This window comes from Dermacentor albipictus, chromosome 9 (genome assembly GCF_038994185.2).
Source record: "Dermacentor albipictus isolate Rhodes 1998 colony chromosome 9, USDA_Dalb.pri_finalv2, whole genome shotgun sequence".
In the NCBI taxonomy this organism is placed as follows: Eukaryota; Metazoa; Arthropoda; class Arachnida; order Ixodida; family Ixodidae; genus Dermacentor; species Dermacentor albipictus.
Window position 1 is genome coordinate 2,719,218 of NC_091829.1, and position 18,970 is coordinate 2,738,187.

At 50.7% G+C, this 18,970-nt stretch overlaps 1 protein-coding gene and 1 long non-coding RNA gene across 4 annotated transcripts in view; both read right to left on the bottom strand.

Moving 5' to 3' along the window:
* LOC135909220 (uncharacterized) overlaps nt 1-2,504 on the bottom strand; it is a 40,768-nt gene extending 38,264 nt beyond the window's left edge. The window contains exon 1 of the long non-coding RNA XR_010566637.2: nt 1,927-2,504. This is a non-coding gene — a long non-coding RNA (uncharacterized lncRNA). The remainder of the gene's footprint in view (nt 1-1,926) is intronic.
* Nucleotides 1-18,970, bottom strand: part of LOC135909198 (ovochymase-2-like) — a 337,884-nt gene that overhangs the window by 202,562 nt on the left and 116,352 nt on the right. The window lies entirely within an intron of this gene.

An 18,970-nucleotide genomic window follows, 5' to 3' on the forward strand; every position in this document is an offset into this window, starting at 1 on the left:
CAATCACCCTTTCCCTTCTCCGGAGGGAGGGGACGCCTTTGATTGGCTCGCGCCTTGCGCTGCGTTCGCTTCTTCATGCATATAAAACTTTGCTTTAAAGGGCGCGTATGATGAATCGCCAGTGGCTGAATCGGTTAGCGTGGTGGTCTCACAAGTCGTTGGTTCGGATCCGCAGCCCCACAAACAATTTTGTAGCGTAAAGCTACACTACGCTGGTTGGAGCCGACCTTTGCATGCGTGTGCGCCTGCCATACTGCGCATGCGTCGCCCTCGCCGACTGCGGCGCATTCCAGAGGTGTGACGTCGCAGTCTCCGCAGACGCCACCGTGTGCGTCCGCTGCTGCATTTAAAGCCTAAATATTGTCTGACGTAGCGTGAACGCGCGCACACGTTACGTCACGCTGGCGAGAATAATAGCGCCTATAGTTCGACCCATGGTTCGACGCACTGGAGCCCCCAACGTAACCAGACGCGGCCAACCAGGCCAACGGGCTACGACGCTCGCCCGCGCGCCGATAACGTCGGACAACGCGCCTTTACGATTGCGGCGCCGTTCGGCACTGCGCATGCGCGAGGAGGGCGCACTGTGCGTATAAAGAAATTCACGAGAGAGACGGTTGATGCAGCGCGCTCGACATGGAGGTTAAAAAATGGCTGTGGCTTAGCTAAGGTTAAGCCCAGGATGCGAAGCATACTAGCCTTTATTTTAACGCGACAGCGTTAAGGAGCTCGTGTCGCAGAAAAGCCGGTGTCGTCGGCGTCGGCTCAGGCGTGCGGCGCTTGCTCAGGCGCACATTTCGTTGTCGCGCCGAACGCTGCTTTGCTCGACGCTCACCGCGTCCGATGCGGGGCGCGTAGTCGCTGCGCCGAAGCAAAGCCACCTAGAAACAGTCTCTGTAGCACGCCGCAACCTTCGCTTCTCATTCCAACGAGCAGCTCTGTCTCCAGGAGGCATCTCACCTCGTGAGTGTCTAGCAGAGGCAAGCACAGCTGCTTATATACCGCCGCGACGCCGCGAGCGACGGCGCGAGTTGGAGCCCCGTTTCTCCTCTGTCGTGACGTCACGGTGTCACGTGGTATTGAAGGCGACACCGCCGCGCCTGAGGAGCTGGGTTGAGCTCTCGTAATATGCTTCGCATAAAAGAGTCGAGCCGCTGCCAGTGGGCGCAAAAGGCTTGAAAATTAACCAAAGGTAACCGTACCTTTACGCTACGTATATCCTGGCATAGCTGAGCTAAGCCACTGCCAATTTTTTACAGTGGAGCTGTTAGAACTTCGCTTGGTTTCTCTGTCCGCAGCTTTGCTAAGCTGGGTGAAATAGAGCTTAGAGAGAGTGAAAGTACAATATAAAAATAGCATCGCGCAGAATAGCAACGCGGCGAGGGTGGGTGGAGCATAGTGGAGAAGGAGCGGCACAGCAGGGACGCAGGTGGTGTGACGTCATTGCTCTAAACCCGCACGCTCGCTTCGGCGGTCTTCTTTCTCGCAGTGGAAAAAAAAAGCGGTACAAAAGCGCCTCTAGTGAACGCGGTGTTGCCTTAGAAACGAGCTGTTTCAAAGGCTCAGGCGTGCGTCGCTTGCTCAGGCGCACATTTCGTTGTCGCGCCGAACGCTGCGTTGCTCGACGCTCACCGCGTCCGATGCGAGGCGCGTAGTCGCTGCGCCGTAGCCCATTGTCTTACATCCCTTGGCGGGTCGACGGGAACGCTGTCGCGTTCCACTCTTGAAGGCGATGCTTAAGCGTCCGCTTTGCAGCTGTTATAACGTCATATGGTAGCTACGCGGCCGCGCGCGGCGCAGCAAGGAAGAGCGTGGTTGTGCGGCTAGTATGCTGCGCATAAAATGCGTGGCTTGGTAGCATGGAGCAAGAACGCACCCTGCTGCGGAGGAAGGCAGACATGCAATAGAAAACGAAGCAATGCTCACCGAGACTCCAGCGTCTTTGCTTCTACGAAGCGGCGTTGGAGTGGCTTGCAGATCGACGCGTCGCTTGTCCAGAACGATTCTCAGAAGACACCGACGTGAAGAAAGTTTAAATAGACACGCATCGTTCGACATTTGTAGTACCACAGGGAAAGCACATGTGCTAGACATGCAAAGAGACGTCGCGAACGTGCGCAGCGTCGAAGCACAAAAGGACAAGGCGCGAACGCGGTCACTACATTGGTCTCGACGGTGCGACGTCTGTTGCATTCCGGACCCGCTTCAGTGAAGCAGCTCGCCGGGCGATGCCCGTGGGGTGGTCAGACGCCACTTGGCGAAGACGGCTCAAAGCCTCCCGCTACCGTGCAATGCTCAGAGAAGACGGCCCGGCCTACCTCTTATCCATCGCCAAGCTCGTACTGAATAGGCGAGCGCGGCGAGTCACGTGGTCAGGCGGCGACCCAGCAGCGGAGAGCGCATGCGCCAAGCAGGCGGCGGAGCTCGGCGCGGCGAGTCACGTGATGCGTTGCCAAGGCAACGGCGCACTTGCGGTCAAATGAAGGTCAAATTGCTGGCGACGGCGAAATTCGGCTCGACGCAGCTAGTAAAGCACCTGCGGTCAAATGAAGGTCAAATTGCTGGCGACGGCGAAATTTGACTCGACGCGGTTAGTAAAGTTCGCTTTAAAAAAAAATTATGCGTGGCTCTGCTATCGCAGACGCCAGAGACCAGTGGCACTCGGGGAAACCCAGCAAATGTTAAAGTGTGCGGTTTGGCGCTACCTTAGTGGCCTTGCCCCATCTCCGCTGGTCTCCGGTGTTTGCGATAGCAGAGCCACGCATAATTTTTTTTGTTTTCGCACAGCTTGTGTTTTTTTGTACGGCAACGGCAACACCAACAAGAGTGGATCAATACAAGCTTAGCTTGAAAGGGCATTCGTTTATGGAGTTGCAAGCAGCTGCCGTGACGGAGCAACGTGACTTCTCTTTTCCATACACGCTATAATCTCACCCACTCAAAGAAGTCAGCGAATATAAGTACCTTGGCGTAACAATAACAAAGAATCTCACTTGGAATAACCACTTATCTAACATATGCGCATCCGCCTTACGTAAGTTATGCTTCCTCAAATATAAACTTCGACAAGCCCCTCCATCCGTCAAGCTGTTGGCCTATAATTCAATCATTAGACCTGCCCTCGAATACGCATGTGTTATTTGGAACCCACACACTAAGAAAAACGTTGATGCCTAGCGCTGCGATCGTGATCAGCGACTCGCAGGCGGCAATCCGCGGCTTCGCGCGCGGTCGCGTCTCGCGGGAAGCGGTCCGCATACTCCAAATTTGTGACGACGGCGGCTCGTCATCGCCTTCGCAAGCCCAAAATTCTACAGTCTTCCTCCTCTGGACCCCGGCACACACCGATGTCCCGCTCGCGGGCAACGAGGCGGCCCACGCCACGGCTCGAGGACTCACACGCCGAGCCGCCGCTGATTATGTGGCCGCCTCCGCCCCCGAGAGCGGGGCATCGGATATGCCGGATCGGGACACTACAACAGAAACACAGCAACAAGAATCACAATGGGCGTGGGGCGATCGCCTGACCACGTTCAGAGATCTCACCCAACACTACAGACTCCAAAGACGCACATTCCCGCCACCGCACGACAAGTTAAACAGGAATGAGGCCGTAACTTTACGCTTGCTCCAGACGCACAGCTACCCCGCGGTCCTACATCACTTCTACCCAGGATTATATCCCACAGATGCCTGTAAAGCTTGCGGACAGCGAGCAACGCTGCGACATAAGCTATGGGAATGTGCCGGCAACCACGGTAATGGGACCACATCCGTTCGCGACGCGTCCGTAATCGCGGCCGTTACCACAGTACGGGAAGCCTCGAGCTCGCTTCTCCCCGACGCCGCCCCAGCTGCGGGTCCCGCCGGGGACCTTCTCCATCGGCGCCGCCGCCGCTGTGAGGCGGCTCTCAAATGTTCAGAGTTGGCAGACCAACTCTGGGCCGTCCGGCAAGCCAAAGATGCCGCCCGAGTCCAAGGACTTGGAGCCGCCACCTGAGGCCACCACAACGAAATTGCCGGCCATTCATTAATAAAGTTTCTTCTCTCTCTCTCTCTCTCTCTTGATGCTCTAGAAATGATTCAACGTAAATCCATTCGGTTTATCTTTTCTCGATACCGCATGACGGACTCCCCATCCTTTTTGATGCAACAAAATAATATCCAGGAACTTAAGCTACGTCGAAAAATTCTGAGATTAAAATTTCTTTTTCACTTGAAAAACAACCATCTCGCATTAGACCCTGCTCCGTACGTCCAACCTCTGATGTCACGACTGACTCGAAATCGTCACGCTGAATCGATAACACCATTTAGAACACGTACTAACACATTCAAGTTTTCATTTTTTTTCCACGAACGATTACAGAGTGGAACGCGTTGCCGCTATGTATGCTTCAAAACAGTGACTCATTCGAGGGATTGACGTCATAATGTGAAGCGCTTTTCTTGTTTTTTCTTGCAAAGGACTGTTTTTCCTAAGGTTTCAATGTTCATAATTGTTTTCACGGCCACAAGGTGCTCATTTATGTGTCATCTTTATGTATATATTATTTTTTTTCTCCCTTCATGATTTATGATGATTTATGATGATTTATGGTTGATGTTTTGCCAGTGCTTGTGTAAATCTTTTTATACCCCTCCTGCATGGGCCTGCAGTATGTTGTAAATAAATAAAATAAATAAACAAGGCTTTCGTCGTCGCATGCCGGCAGCTGCAGAAAGCGGTAGGCCGTGGAGGATTGCTGCGTGTTCCAGAGGAGCGAGCAATGTGCGGAAGCCCTCCATGACTGGCTGCTTTCTGCAACAGCCGGTAGGCGGCGAAACAAGTTTATGCTCGAGCGGTCACCGGCAGCAGCCTGCATCTCCATAAACGAAGGCAATTTTGCGCATTTTTTTAAAAGGCACGCAATTGACCATACCAAATTAAGTGTTACTCTGAATGACGTAGACTTCGAAATGCGATGTTTGTGCAAAATTTCAGCATTAACAGTGCAGCGGTAAGCGCAAAATCTTTTTTCAACCACTTAAGCGAAATATGCTCGTCCCTGTAAGTGCATGCGTAACATGCAAGAATGTTGGCCAAACGATAGCAGCTCAACGGTGCCGCCGAGCCCCCTACAGTGGGCTCGGCGGCACCATCGCAGGCGTCACGCGTAACCACTTCTTTGTCGTACAGATGATGCTTGGTCTGGCTGGGATTGCCGCTCATTATGCTCCTGCACCAGTTGCCCAGCATCACATGCAGTGGACAATGGCTTTACCACGCACAAGTACGATACATTGCGTCATCGCTGCACTTATCAGCGACAACAGCGCCGCATCCGGGGGGGGGGGAGGCGATTGGGCAATCCGCCCCTCAGAGCCACTAAAAAAATCCCCCCCCTCCCCCTTCTACCTCGACAACGATTTTTCGGCACGTGGAATTTTATTGCGATAGCAATTATATGAACACTCCAGGCGCATTTCTGCCGTCGCCGTGAGGTTCCGTATACGCCTCGTGCACCGCCTTGGAGGCGCCACTGATAGCCATCTAGCGGGCGTTTCCAACATTACGCGCGGGAGCAGTAGCAGACGACAACCCTTTGCAGCAAGGATAGCAGCAGTTCGCGGCTGCGATTTCTCCTTTGTTCTGGTGCCAGACTGCTTCTTCTGCGGTGACAGCTGTAGGGAAGACGCTGATCTCTGTGGGAGCGGGTATGAACACGATGTTACCGGTGTTTGGGACATGGTGCACATACATACGTGCCAAGTGCGTCCCGCAGACAAACGCCATGAACCCATGAAGTGGAGCTCATGTTAACTAGCCGATAAATTTTGTTGAATAATGCGATATCGCGATTGTTTCTTTAAATTCTACCCTTGCCGTAATGCTGCTTCTGTACCTCAATAATAAGCACCCGTCGTTATTGCAGACTTATATCAAACAAATCCACACGGTGAGATGTCTGCATATGCCGTTGTGATTTTTTCTGCCGATGAATACATGTGACATCGCCGAATAAGGGCACTCAAAGTCGCCTCAAGAAGAGTAATTGCGAATTTATTGATAGAAACACGTACGCTAGTCAAGAAAGTCACCAAACGCATGAGTTAATAAAAGCGCGTGTTAGCGCTGTACTGCCAATGCAATTCTTCATACGCCGGTGAACTGCCGTTCCCGCTGCAGTTCGTGCAATTTTAAATTCCCCAAGGGAACTGCTTGGAAACGTACAAAGCTAAAGTCTGACTAATTTTTCAGTACTTTTTAAATGTTACTAGAGAGAGGTACCACATGATATATTTCAAGGCAGAGCAGCGCCAGTCCAAGTAAATGAGCGCTGGCGGCAAGGCCGGGTTTAGTCCCCTGCGGCGTAAGCATAATGAGAAAGAATTCAGTTGAGTACAAAATTCACTTGCAAGGGACTACGTTATGAAACAAACAAATCGATCGGCGTGTTAAGTCTGCTCAGTCAGCATCGAGGTGTGATTACTTCCCAAACGTGACGCGAACTTTTCAGCGATTTTCACTTTTCAGCTTCCCTCCCTTCAAAACTAGTCCAGCCCATATCACCCTGCACAGCTTCATTTGTAGTCTTCTCGTGAGCGCCCAATGCGAGGCGATCCACTGACCTTTGGTTCCCATCGAGTCCTGATTGCACCCCTGGATTAAAACAGACAACCGCATTTCCAAAGTAAGTCCTGGAACCATTACACCTTCACACATACCTCGGGGCACCTCGTACATATTGTATCCCCATAGCGCTCTGTGCTTCATTATGGCTGCATTTCTCTTCCCCTTTACTGTTATTGTTTTTTTTTCCTGTTTCCATATATCTATTGCCTTCGTTTATCCATATACCAAGGCAATTATATTCTGTTGCCCGAGGTATTTCTTGGCCAAGTATCTCCACTGTCTGTTCACTGTTTTAATTGAATACCATAACACCTCATTTTCTAATAACAAATTTCATACCTAAATTGCTACCTTCCTGTCCACAGATATTAGCCAGACGTTGCAAATCACTTTGCTTGTTAGCTAGCAACACAATGTCGTCCGCATAACATAAACCTGGGTGTTGCTGCTCTAGTGCACCCGCCTGTTTGTATGAGATTAAAGCCGATATTACTTCCTTCTAGCGCTCTTTCCATCCTCACCATGTACAGTCGCGGACACAAAAATTGGAGGACGCTTAAGCTTCGCCTTCAAGAGTGGAACGCGACAGCGTTCCCTCTTGAAGTTCCTCTTGATGGCTACAGGGCAGCCATCACTTACGAGGCGCCCCGCATCGGACGCGGTGAGCGTCGAGCCATATGGTCGAGCAACGCGGCGTTCGGCGCAGCAACGAAACGTGCGCCTGAGCAAGCGGAACGAACCGAAGAACTCGGTATCTCGGAGGGGGAAATGATGCACGCCAGCCAAACGTCGTGATCGGCACGGGCAGAGAGATAGACAGATAGTGATCTAAAGAAAGGAAGGACGCTTGATTCTGCAGAGGAAGCGAGGCGAAGCGTTGTCAGGGAGAGAGAGTCCGGGCAAATACCCCCCTCGCACCGGTCCTTCCACAGCTCCAATGCGCGCGTGGCGCGCCATCTGTCGAGGCAGTGCCCTACAAGGAGAGGAGGGGGTCTTCTGTGTTTGCCGCAAGATGGCTCTGCGTGTGCGGAAAGCGCAGAAGAAATGCAGCGGAAACGCACTTCGCTACTCGTGTAATTGCGACTTCTGTAAGTTACATGTTCATAATTACCTATATACACTGCAGTATAACTTTCCACGGCTCGTTTCGAAGGCAACACCGCATTCACTAGAGGCGCGTTTGTACCGCTTGGAAGCATCAAACTCGTGGCTGAGTGGTAGCGTCTCCGTCTCACACTCCGGAGACCCTGGTTCGATTCCCACCCAGCCCATCTTGGAAGTTGCTTTTTATTTATGAAGTGCCTGCCGTTATTTATCGCTCACGGTCAACGCCGCGGACGCCGACACCGACGACACCGGCTTTTCTGCGACACGAGCTCCTTAACGCTATCGCGTTAATAAAATGGACCACGGCGAAGGCGGCCGGAGCGGCTGCGGGGGCGGCGCTGCTATCGCGCTTCGTGTAAAGCCCCTCAATTTTCCAAAAGTAGCGCCATTCTTAGATCTTTCCGCCACCCCGCTCACCCAGGCGCTTCCTCCTCCACACCTCCTGTCGCCCCAGCCTCCTCCGCTCCCCCATTGGCCAATCTGTGTCACGTGAAAGCGGGCCCCGCGCTTTTGTATATTTTTTCTTTCCGGCGCAGAGCAGGCGCCGCGCTTTTGTATATCTTTTCTTTCCAGCGCGCTGCGACCCCCAATCTTGGGCCTGCGACCCCCATTTTTGGGCCTCCGCGACGAAGTACGGCAGGCGGTATGAAGGAGCGCGGTAGTTTTATACAATGTGTTAGGGCCGAGTGCTTAATTGCGATGCCGTGCTGCTGCGCCTACGGTTGCCACAACAGACCCAGTGACGGCAAAAAGCTTTTTGTTTTACCATCCGCCGGGCGCAACGCAAAACGAAGAAAAGTGTGGATTCACAAGATCGGGCGGGCTGACTTCGAGCAAGTGGCAAAGAACGCGCGGCTTTGTTAAGTGACACAGCTCCTCCAACCTCTTCTTTTGACGCCCGTGTCAAAACGGGCCCGTGTCCAGTGCATTGGGGGTGCGTTAAAGAACCCCAGCTGCAAAAAAAATTAATCCAGAGCCCCCATTATGGCGTGCCTTATGAGATCGTGGTGTTGGGATGTAAAACCCAAGAATCAACTTTTCTTCTGTCTTGTGTGCCTTGACTGTTCCAGTTAACGCAACACTGCTTCCTTGTGAAAACTTACAACGCAAAAGAATACAGACGCACGTAGTATACAGAGATAAAATTAGCACTTCAACAAAAGTGTTGCTGGTGCCAATGAGGGAGGGGGATAATTATTTTCTGAACCTCTTTCCAGTTGTCCCATCAAGTTCCTTCTTTCTTTTCTATCAAATTCTAACCATTTGCACTGTAATAAATAAATAACGATTTCATATGCTGGTAAGTTGTTAAAATTATCTATACCGCCTATGTGTGAAAACGTTGCTCATGGCCACCACAACCTGTGCATGAGCTACGTACATCTGTAAAAGGCGCGGAACAGAAACGGCCCTGCTGCCAGGCATTGCTGACCGCAGACAGTCGGAATCTCTCACGCGCCGGCCGAACAAAAGCATCCTGCAGGTACGTAAATTAACCTACGAAACCACGTGCACATACTTTCGCGCTGTCAAAACCTGAAACTCTGGTAATTACTCGCGTGTCTGAGCACACCGCGTGCTTGTGTCGTGTTTCAGCAACACGAACTTTCAACGTGCGCGCGCTTTACGCCTTAAATACGCCTTGAATAATGGTGCTTTTTCTCTATTTCTTCCGCAAATCCGACACGACATTCTTAAGGCCAGTTACCGACTGACAAAGCAAGATCTAGATTGAAAAAACTGCTCCGCAGGACTCGAACGAACTTTTCCGCAGATTTCCTCCCGTAGCGTGTTAGCCGTCGTCTGCTACGGCAGGCCCACTGCCGGCGGCGCCACCGTCGAGGCCGCGCCGAGCGGAGGGGGAGAGAAGCGAATGGCGCTACTTTGGGAGATTGAGGGGTTTTAGCTTCGTGCGCTCCCGACGAGAGTACCCCGAGTGACGTCAAACTTCTCCGCACCCTCGCTCTCGCGCTGGCGCTTGTCGCGCTTGATAAATTTCTAGTGCCACGTTCGGCTCCTCTGCTGCTGACGGTCGGGACGAAGGGGCGCGTGAATCGCCAGTAGTTCAGCACTTAGCGCTGTCGCGCAGTAGCGGACGGCCGCAGCCCAACAAAGCGCCGCGCTGTGAAGGAACCAAACTCGATGTTTTCTTTTGTCGGCGATTTACAGTCGCGGACGCAATGAAATGAGCCATGGCTAACTTGTTCTGGCTAACTAAGAAGGAGCCTGCCCGAGGGCGCGGCCTTATAACGCGGGTGGGAGCGCAGTCACGTGGTATTCGCCAAATTTAACCGGGTTTATTTATCAATCGGAAAAAATGAGTACTCAATTACCCAGTACGTCGTTGAAGATACCGCAGTTAGATGCCTATTGGCTGTGCCTACAAGTGCCTCATTGACACTTTAATATGATAGTACGTCTCGAGTTACATCATTAATTACGATTATGTAATCAAATCTCAGTAACAAAAAAATACTGGCAGCTGCTCCACTGTACTGGAAACAATATGCACTAGGTTTTCGAGTAACATAGCTTTTTTTTTAATACTGGCACGCGACAGTTAATTGGAACACCCTGTATATATTTATGACCTCTGCATGCTAGTGACAATGTTTCCATCCCTAATAAATGTATATTATTATGTATATATTATATATGTTAAGTATATATTATGTAATAAATGTATATTATTAGAAGTGTTTTCTTTTTAATGAGTCGTTAGCTTTGCCCACTGGAAAGAGAAGTGATACTGAGACATGTCCTCCATGTGCATTTCCGACGCCGTTGATAAAAGACTCTGCCGAAGGGGTCACTAAAGTCTACAGGCATTTTTCAGGGTCAAAAAAGCACGCAAAGCATTTCGAAGCGAGGTGAACATACAGCAACATATTCATTCTCTAGGCACAAGCTATCCATACCTTTAGAAATAATTGTTAATAGGCTACCTCCTTCTCTTTAAAGATATAATAAACTTTGATATGTATACATATTTAAATAGTGTATGTGCATGGTGTTAACAGGGGGAATTTAAAACAATGTTGAAGTTAGAAAATATATACGAGGTAGCCACCACTGGTACTTCTAATGCGCTTGTTCTATTATCAGGATTTGCAGAAATAAAGCAAAGTATGAATTAACATCTGTGCATGTCTCCCTCCACTTCCGCTGATGTATCGCACACGAAGGTAGGCGGCGCGCTTCCTTCCCGCTTTTCTCCTTTGCGCATGCAAGACTGAGCCACCATCGACGGCTCATACATGTTTATAATGTTACACATTAATGTTAGAACATTTAACCCACAGAGTTCCGGAATTGAAACTCTAAAGCACGACTTTGGAAATGTCAATGCACTTTTCGCATCAAAAGCTTACGATAATTTTATACCCATAAAGATTCAGAATTGAAATCCAAGCGCTGCCTAGAATTCGCGGCCCCAGCGAGATGCTGCGATGAGCCCGCTCGCCATCAAAACACCTTTGAGACTTTGTGCTCTGATGGAGCTCCTTGCGTTACGATATGCGACTCTCGGTGCATGCACGTTGCCGCGAAATCCAGCCCGCTTTCGCAATGTTTGCGCTAAAATGTCTTTTCGAGCGTGAAAAGGAAATTCTAGACAAAATCAAGCGTGATTTCCGGCGTCGAGGGTTGTTTTGGGAGGAGGCAGCGCATGACGGCACGAAAATATTTCGGAATAACAAACATTTCAGCCTTTTATTGCTCGTACACTGCAGCTGATAGACAGCTGACATGGCAGAGAGGCTGACACACACACACACCTTTTTTACTTACAGGCCAGGCCCGGTCATGCACGCCCGGGCCGAGGCTGGGCACAGAAGACATATTACGGGCCCTGGCTGGCCTCGGGCTAAAGCGGGCTTGTGCCGTGCTGTATGCAACGGTGCTTACATGCACAAAATCTTCTTGCTTTGATATGTTCTGACATTAACTGCTGTCGCCGATGAGCGACTAGTCTCATATCTCAAGCGAACGACGAGCGGTCGCTGTACCTGCCGGTGTAACGTAATGCATCGTTCGGAGCTTTGGATTGTTAGCGGCGTTCTTCCGAGATACAAATGCGTAATGTCGTGCTCCACATCTTAGAGCGAGTATGCGAAACGCTTCCCTGAGAAGAGGTAAAACACGTAAAATAGTAAGAAGCACTTATAAAATCAGTAATTAGGGCTATCCTTGCGCTTCATGTTGCAGTGCGATATGTTGCGCATGGGCGCTGGCTCTCATGGTGGTGGGTCGAATGCGAACGGCGATTCGTGGCCATTGAACTCCTTGGAATCGCAGCTGTCACTGCGGGACAAACCCGAAGAGCTGGTGCAGCTGACGTTGCTACACGAAGGTCCGACGAATCAGCTGAGCCAGTTTCGTTCGCCGCGCGGGGCGAGACGCCTTCCCCGCTGGGGGTGCAACTCCCGGGTGACACGAAACGAAAAGGGTCGAATTTCCGTGAAATTTTTTGGCTTATTTAAAGTTACTTTCGAATTTGCGGAACAATTCAACAATCAAACACGTCACAGGGGTGTCTCGGGAACCTGAACATTCCATTGGAATTCACTGGAGTTTCCCTTTAATGTAACGTTCACGCAGTTTACCTGCATACTGCGATTTAGTATAGCAATGAGTAATAAAATACACAAGACACGATCGTAACAGCACGAGTACCGCTCTTCCATTTACTTCAACCAGCATTCAAGCTGTTATTTGTAGATGTATTAGGCGACTAGTTGGTCGGTTAGACACGGTTTTTGCCCCCGAATGAAATAGTTTTGGTTAGTACTAACAGCATACCGTACAAGTCGCAAGGCGATAAAAGCCGATTTAGTGTATGGCCGATGCATCCTCTCCGATGCATCCAGTCATATTGCAGAAATCGTGTCATCGCAAATACCCGTTGCTTATTCTTTTTATGCGCCGCCTATTGAATATTACTGCTTTACAGGGCAAATAGCAGGTGCTGAAACTAAATGTACCATCGTTTAGATATCATCCTGGTCTACCAACCTCGGAGATCGCTGTGCTAGCTATGCCATTGGTCTCGCACGAGATGCTCGACCTGTAGGCCCTATAGCGCATACTATATATGTTTGAAATGCGTGCGAACAATGTTTCGGGGTTGCACTTACTTGGCTTACACGAGCACTGCGTTTCAATTCCTGCGCCAAATGATCAGACAGTTTTTTTTTGTTTTTTTCTTCCAGATTCGCGCTGTAGATGCATAGGTTGGTTGGTTGGTTGGTTGGTTGGTTGAAGGTTTATTTCCGCAACCGGTGTTGCGAGGACAGCCAGGGAAAAAGCTGTATAGACAGCTTGAGAGGTCCTGGCTTCCTCTTACAGTGCAGCATTGACGGCGGCGGAGTACAACAATAAACAAAAACGTGAGGAAACAAAACGTGCCACAGCTCTTCGTCAAGCGAGAAACCATGCATGCGCAAACACACACTTCGATAGGGTCCAATCTAGTAGGTACGGCAAAATTTCAAGGCAGGTAAAGCGCAAATAAAATACGGACAGCGAAAAGAATGACGAGGGCATACAGAACGCTTTGTATGTCCTCATTCTTTCCGCTGTCTGTGCTGCTACAATGACTATAATTCTGACCCACTACAATTTTCAGCGTGCTACAACGCCCGATTCTTCAGGTTAAGCATTTGCGCTCGAATTCTTGAACATTTCTATAACAGATTCACAGGTAAAACAGGTATAACAGGTAAAAGGAACAGTACCTTCGATCTATATATAGCAGACACTACAGTTTTTCGGCTGGATCTGCATTTGTTGAACGCCACTGGGCCATGACCCGCAGCGAATAGGACAGGTGGCATGTGTGTGCCATATTGCGCCCTGTCAGCGCAGACATGAAATGCTGCTGATGCGTGCCCTTAGGAACGGCGCAGACGTCACGCACATCAGCTGCTTTATATAACCACGAGTCCGTTCGACAGCTCTTTATTTCGCCGGCTACCCGTCGGACGCCGTGAACGTGCACGCAGCGTGGAAGCGCTCCGAAGGCTGCAGTCGCACGGGCCGGGCCACGTGACCGGGTTCCACGCACAGCATGTGCAGGTACTCCTCCGATCCGAAGTCTTCCAAGTCGGCTGCCATTTTGGCCCATGGATTCCACACAACTGCACACGCAACAAGCAACACCGAGGACCAGTGGGCAATCCATGACGACGTGCACAGCGTGGACAAAGGACAGGAATGGCGCGACAATGCGCTGACTTCTAACTTTCTGTAACATACATATATACAGACGCATGCTCATGTGATCACCATAAAGCATGTTTCGGCATTCACTATTGTGATCACGTAAGTGCGCGTGCTTGGGTTGTGTGCGCGCATGCGTCTGTGCGAGAAAGAGAGAGAGAGAGTGTGTGTGTGGGAGTGGGGGTGGGGGGTCAGAGACAGCCTTTATACAGCAACTCTATAAGAGTGCCTCGATGTCAGCGCCGCCTCCCATCAAAACGTGGCCGCCGTGGCCGTGATCGAAATTGCGATCTGAAGCTTGCTTTTCACCTGCAAAGTGCATCTCTGCCAATGTACGATCGTTTGGCCGCGTGCTCTTCACACGCACGATCCATATATTCGGTTCTTATTAACGCCGCCGTGCTTAATTATCCACCTTGTTTTGTCCTACAGCCTGTCTCGTCATGTATTTGTGCAAGTATAGTTTTACGGTCGCTATGCCCTGGATGCAAGCGCTTGCGTCAGTCTTTTGAAAAGGCAACCTCTAAAACCTGAAGTATACACCACATGCGTGAACTCTGTTTTCGAAACAAATTTGTTGGCGTAAGCGACCCCCCGCAATCACGACTAGTTACCTGCTGGGCTCCAAAGTTATTCTAGCATTCCTTCAATTTAAGCGTTCTGCCTGTGTTTAAGGCGAAATGTAAATATTGCAACGCGTGTAAACGAAACTGAAAACCACACCTTTTCACAGTGTCAGCGAGCGCAGAATATAAATTCCCACTGTCCTCCTTTACGCGTTCCGACCAGAGTTGCAGAGTGGCAAGTACATAGTTATTGTATCCTCTATTGTATTCTGCAAATTATACACGTCTCCTTTCTGCGTTACGTGATTGAAATGCTTTATGAGACAGCAACCTCTAACAGGCAAGAATGATTCGGTCGAGCACCTACGACACAACGGATGATGGCCAAAAACGACGTTGCAAATAGTTGCACCATGCGAAAAAAATCTATGGTCAATTGAGAGATGAGTGACAAGTTGTGTTGCGCTGTTGGCTGCATGAACATGAGCCCTCGCCATCCGCAGACACAAGTTGAGCAAACGTCGATCGCGTTCTGCCGAGGTCGGACTCAACACAGTCGCCGAGTTCGTGCGTCTACTACCAGCGGACCCAAGTGACTGACTTGAAGCCAATTAAGCCACTAGGATAAATACAACTACTTTTGTAGTTTAATTCTGATCATATACGGATTTGAAATAAATTATTCTTCAGTTCGTACAGTGCACACACAAGAAGGCGGCAGTTTCGCCCAAAAGCTGAAGCATCGATAGCGACAGCAAAGTAGTCGACATTTACTCGACTCTAGGCCGACCCCCTAAAGCCATAAGCCAACAATATATATATATATATATATATATATATATATATATATATATATATATATATATATATATATATATATCACCTCGAATGTAAGCCGAACAAAAAAAAGCGAGGACAGCATTCACAAAATGCACACAGCATTTATTGAATCTGAACGTGCAGCGCTCATTCAACGTCGTCGTCGCTGCTAGACTCGTCGCTGGGTGCCTTGTCACTGTCACCTTCAAACAGTGCACTATCTTTGGTAACGTCAAGCGCATTAGATACGCTGCACTTTTTAAAGGCGTGGACGATCAGAGTACCTGACATGTCGTCCCACGCTGCAGCTACCAGCCCGCCAGTTGCGATAGCGATGCACGTTTGATGCGGCCCGTTGCCGTTAGCATGCGGTCTTCGTCAGTCAACCAGTCTGTGTAATATTTCCGCAGACGATCCTTGAAAGGTTTGTTGATGCAGACACCAAGTGGCTCCAACTGGCCCGTCATGCCGCCCGGTATGACAGCGAGGTTCGTGTTCGCTTGGGCGAGCGCAGCCTTCACGTTGTCGGTCAAGTGCCCATGGTAAGAGTCGACAAGGAGCGAGTTCTTTGTCAAAAGGGCTCCTGGATTAAAAAAAAATTAAATTATGGGGTTTTACGTGCCAAAACCACTTTCTGATTATGAGGCACGCCGTAGTGGAGGACTCCGGAAATTTTGACCACCTGGGGTTCTTTAACGTGCACCTAAATCTAAGCACACGGGTGTTTTCGCATTTCACCCCCATCGAAATGTGGCCGCCGAGCCGGGATTCGATCCCGCGACCTCGTGCTGAGCAGCCCAACACCATAGCCACTGAGCAACCACGGCGGGTAGGGCTCGTGGATGCCGCCGCCACACAATCTTAACCCACTCTTCCACCATCGCACCCGTCATCCACCAGTTCTCATTTGCCCGCACAATGACATTTCTTGGGAAAGTGTCTCGAGCAGGCAGTGTCCTCCTTTTAAATATTATTACGTACGAAGACGCAGACGAAAAGCTATATACAAGTATATTTACAAGGAAATACGCCGCACTTGGCCAAGAGGCAACAGACCGAGCTAGCCTATCATCGTCGTCGTCTTCACACTGCTCGCCTCTTCGTCACCGCAAATACTGTTCCGTAGCACTACACCCGGCGGCAAAAACGCCGTCCCGGAGCGACTAAAGGACGGACTCGGAAGCAGTGTAGTAGGCCTTGAGCCTACTGATGTGCACGACATCACTAGATGCCAGAGTAAAGGGCGAGGTTGAACGCACAGGAGCAATTTCGTACGTCACAGGCGTCACCTGGCGCAACACGCGGCAGGGCCCTGTCCATCGTGCTAGGAACTTCTCTGAAAGTCAGACGGGACGAGAGGGCCAGCACAGGAGCACGAGCGCACCAGGCGAAAACTGTACGTCACGGTGGCGGGCGTTGTACTGACGCTGCTGAGTGGTCTGCGAGGCCGTCAGTCGAGTACGGGCAAGGTGGCATGCATGGTCGGCGAGGGCAATGGCGTCGCGCGCATACTCGCTTGTTGAGATCGCAGCAGGAGGAAGTGCCATGTCTAAGGGCAAGGTCGGTTCGCGACCGTACAGTAGATAAAATGGAGAAAATCCGGTGGTGTCGTGCCTGTAACGTAGCCCAGCCTAGCGGGAGCGCATTGCCCAGCCGGCAACCCTGAGCTCCCAAGAGGCTGTTGCGTGTTCTCGAGTCGTCGGTGTGCGTAGCAATAAAGCCAGTCTTTGTTCAGCACTCGCCTTGGTGTGCGTGTCGTTACTCACGCTCGTTACAGTGCCAGGAAGAATTATACGCAAATGTGACGTAAGGTAGGGCAATGTCCCAGTCGTGGTAGTCCTTGGAAACGTACTTGGCATATCGGTAAGGGTAAGGTTTAACCACTGTCAGGCCATGGGTTTGAGAAAGGTATGAGGTAGTCAGCTTGTGTTGAATGCAGCAGGAACGCTCAATGTCAACGATAACTTTCGAGAGGAAGTTACGACCACGGTCAGTAAGCAGCTGTCGCTGGGCGCTATGAAGCAAGATAATATGTCACGTATGAGAAAGACCACAATGTCAGTGGCGCAATTGGTAGGGAGAGCCCGCATGATAGCGTATCGGGTGGCGTAATCAGTTGCGACGGCTACCCATTTGTTCCCAGAGGATGACGTGGGAAAGGGACCGAGGAGGTCTAATCAAACACGAAAGAACGGTTCCACAGGGACGTGATCGGCTGGAGATGGCCGGAAGGTAGCACCTGAGGTGTTTTCCGACGCTGGCATGGATCACAGGCAGCAACATAGCGTCGGACGGAGCGAGCGAGACCAGGCTAATAGCGGCGGCGGACGCGGTCGTACGTGCCCAAGATGTCCTGCAGTGGGTGCGTCATGCATCTCATTGAGCACAGTCTGTCGTAGATGATTTGGCACGACAAGAACATCAGATCCGTCAGAAAGGAAGTTCCTTCGGTACAGAATGCTGCCCTGGAGGACATATTGGCGAACAGATGCGTCGGTAGGTGTAGAGCGCAGATGCTCAATGAGTGCTCGCAGCGATAGGTCTCGGTACTCCTCATCGGCGATGTTAGCGAAGGCAGACACAGAGAAAGTGCCGTTGGCGGTACTACTGTCGGCGTTGTCAGGCTCGTCTACCGGGTAGCAACACAGGCAGTCAGCGTCCTTGTGTAGTCGGCCAGATTTGTAGGTGATAGTATTACGTAGGAAGACGCAGACGAAAAGCTATGTACAAGTACATTTACAAGAAAATACGCTGTGCTTGGCCAAGAAGCAACAGCACGCGCTAGCTTCTAATCGTCGTCGTCGTATTCTTACTGCTCGGCTCTTCGTCATTGGAAATACTATCCCTTAGCACTACCCCCGGCGGGAAAAGCGCCGTCCCGGAGCGACTAAAGGCCGGAGTCTGAAGCAGTGTAGTAGGTCTTGAGCCTACTGACGTGCACGACATCACTAGATGCCAGAGTAGATGACGAGGTTGAGCTCACAGGAGCAATTTCGTACTTCACAGGCGTCACCTGGCGCAGCACGCGGTAGGGCCGTATCGCGAAAGGAGCTTTTCTGAAAGTGCGATATGACGAGAGGGCGACCACAGGAGCACGAGTGCACCAGGCGAAAACTGTACATCACGGTGGCGGGCGTTGTACTGACGCTGCTGAGTGGTTTGCGAGTCCGTCAGTCGAGCACGGGCAAGCTGGCGTGCATGGTCGGTAAGGGCGATGGCGTCGCGCGCATACTCGGTTGTTGAGATCGCAGCAGGAGGAAGTACCGTGTCAAGGGGCAAGGTCGGTTCACGACCGTAGAGTAGATAAAATGGAGAAAATCCGGCGTTGTCGTGCCGGGAAGAATTATAAGCAAATGTGACGTAAGGAAGGGCAACGTCCCAGTCGTGGTGGTCCTTCGAAACGTACTTGGACAGCATGTCGGTAAGAGTACGGTTTAACCGCTCTGTCAGGCCATTGGTTTGAGGATGGTATGAGCTAGTCAGCTTGTGTTGAATAGAGCAAGAACGCACAATGTCGGCGATAACTTTCGAGAGGAAGTTACGACCACGGTCAGTAAGCAGCTGTCACGGGGCGCCATGCACTAAGATAATGTCACGCAAGAGAAATTCCGCAACGTCAGTGGCGCAACTGGTAGGGAGAGCC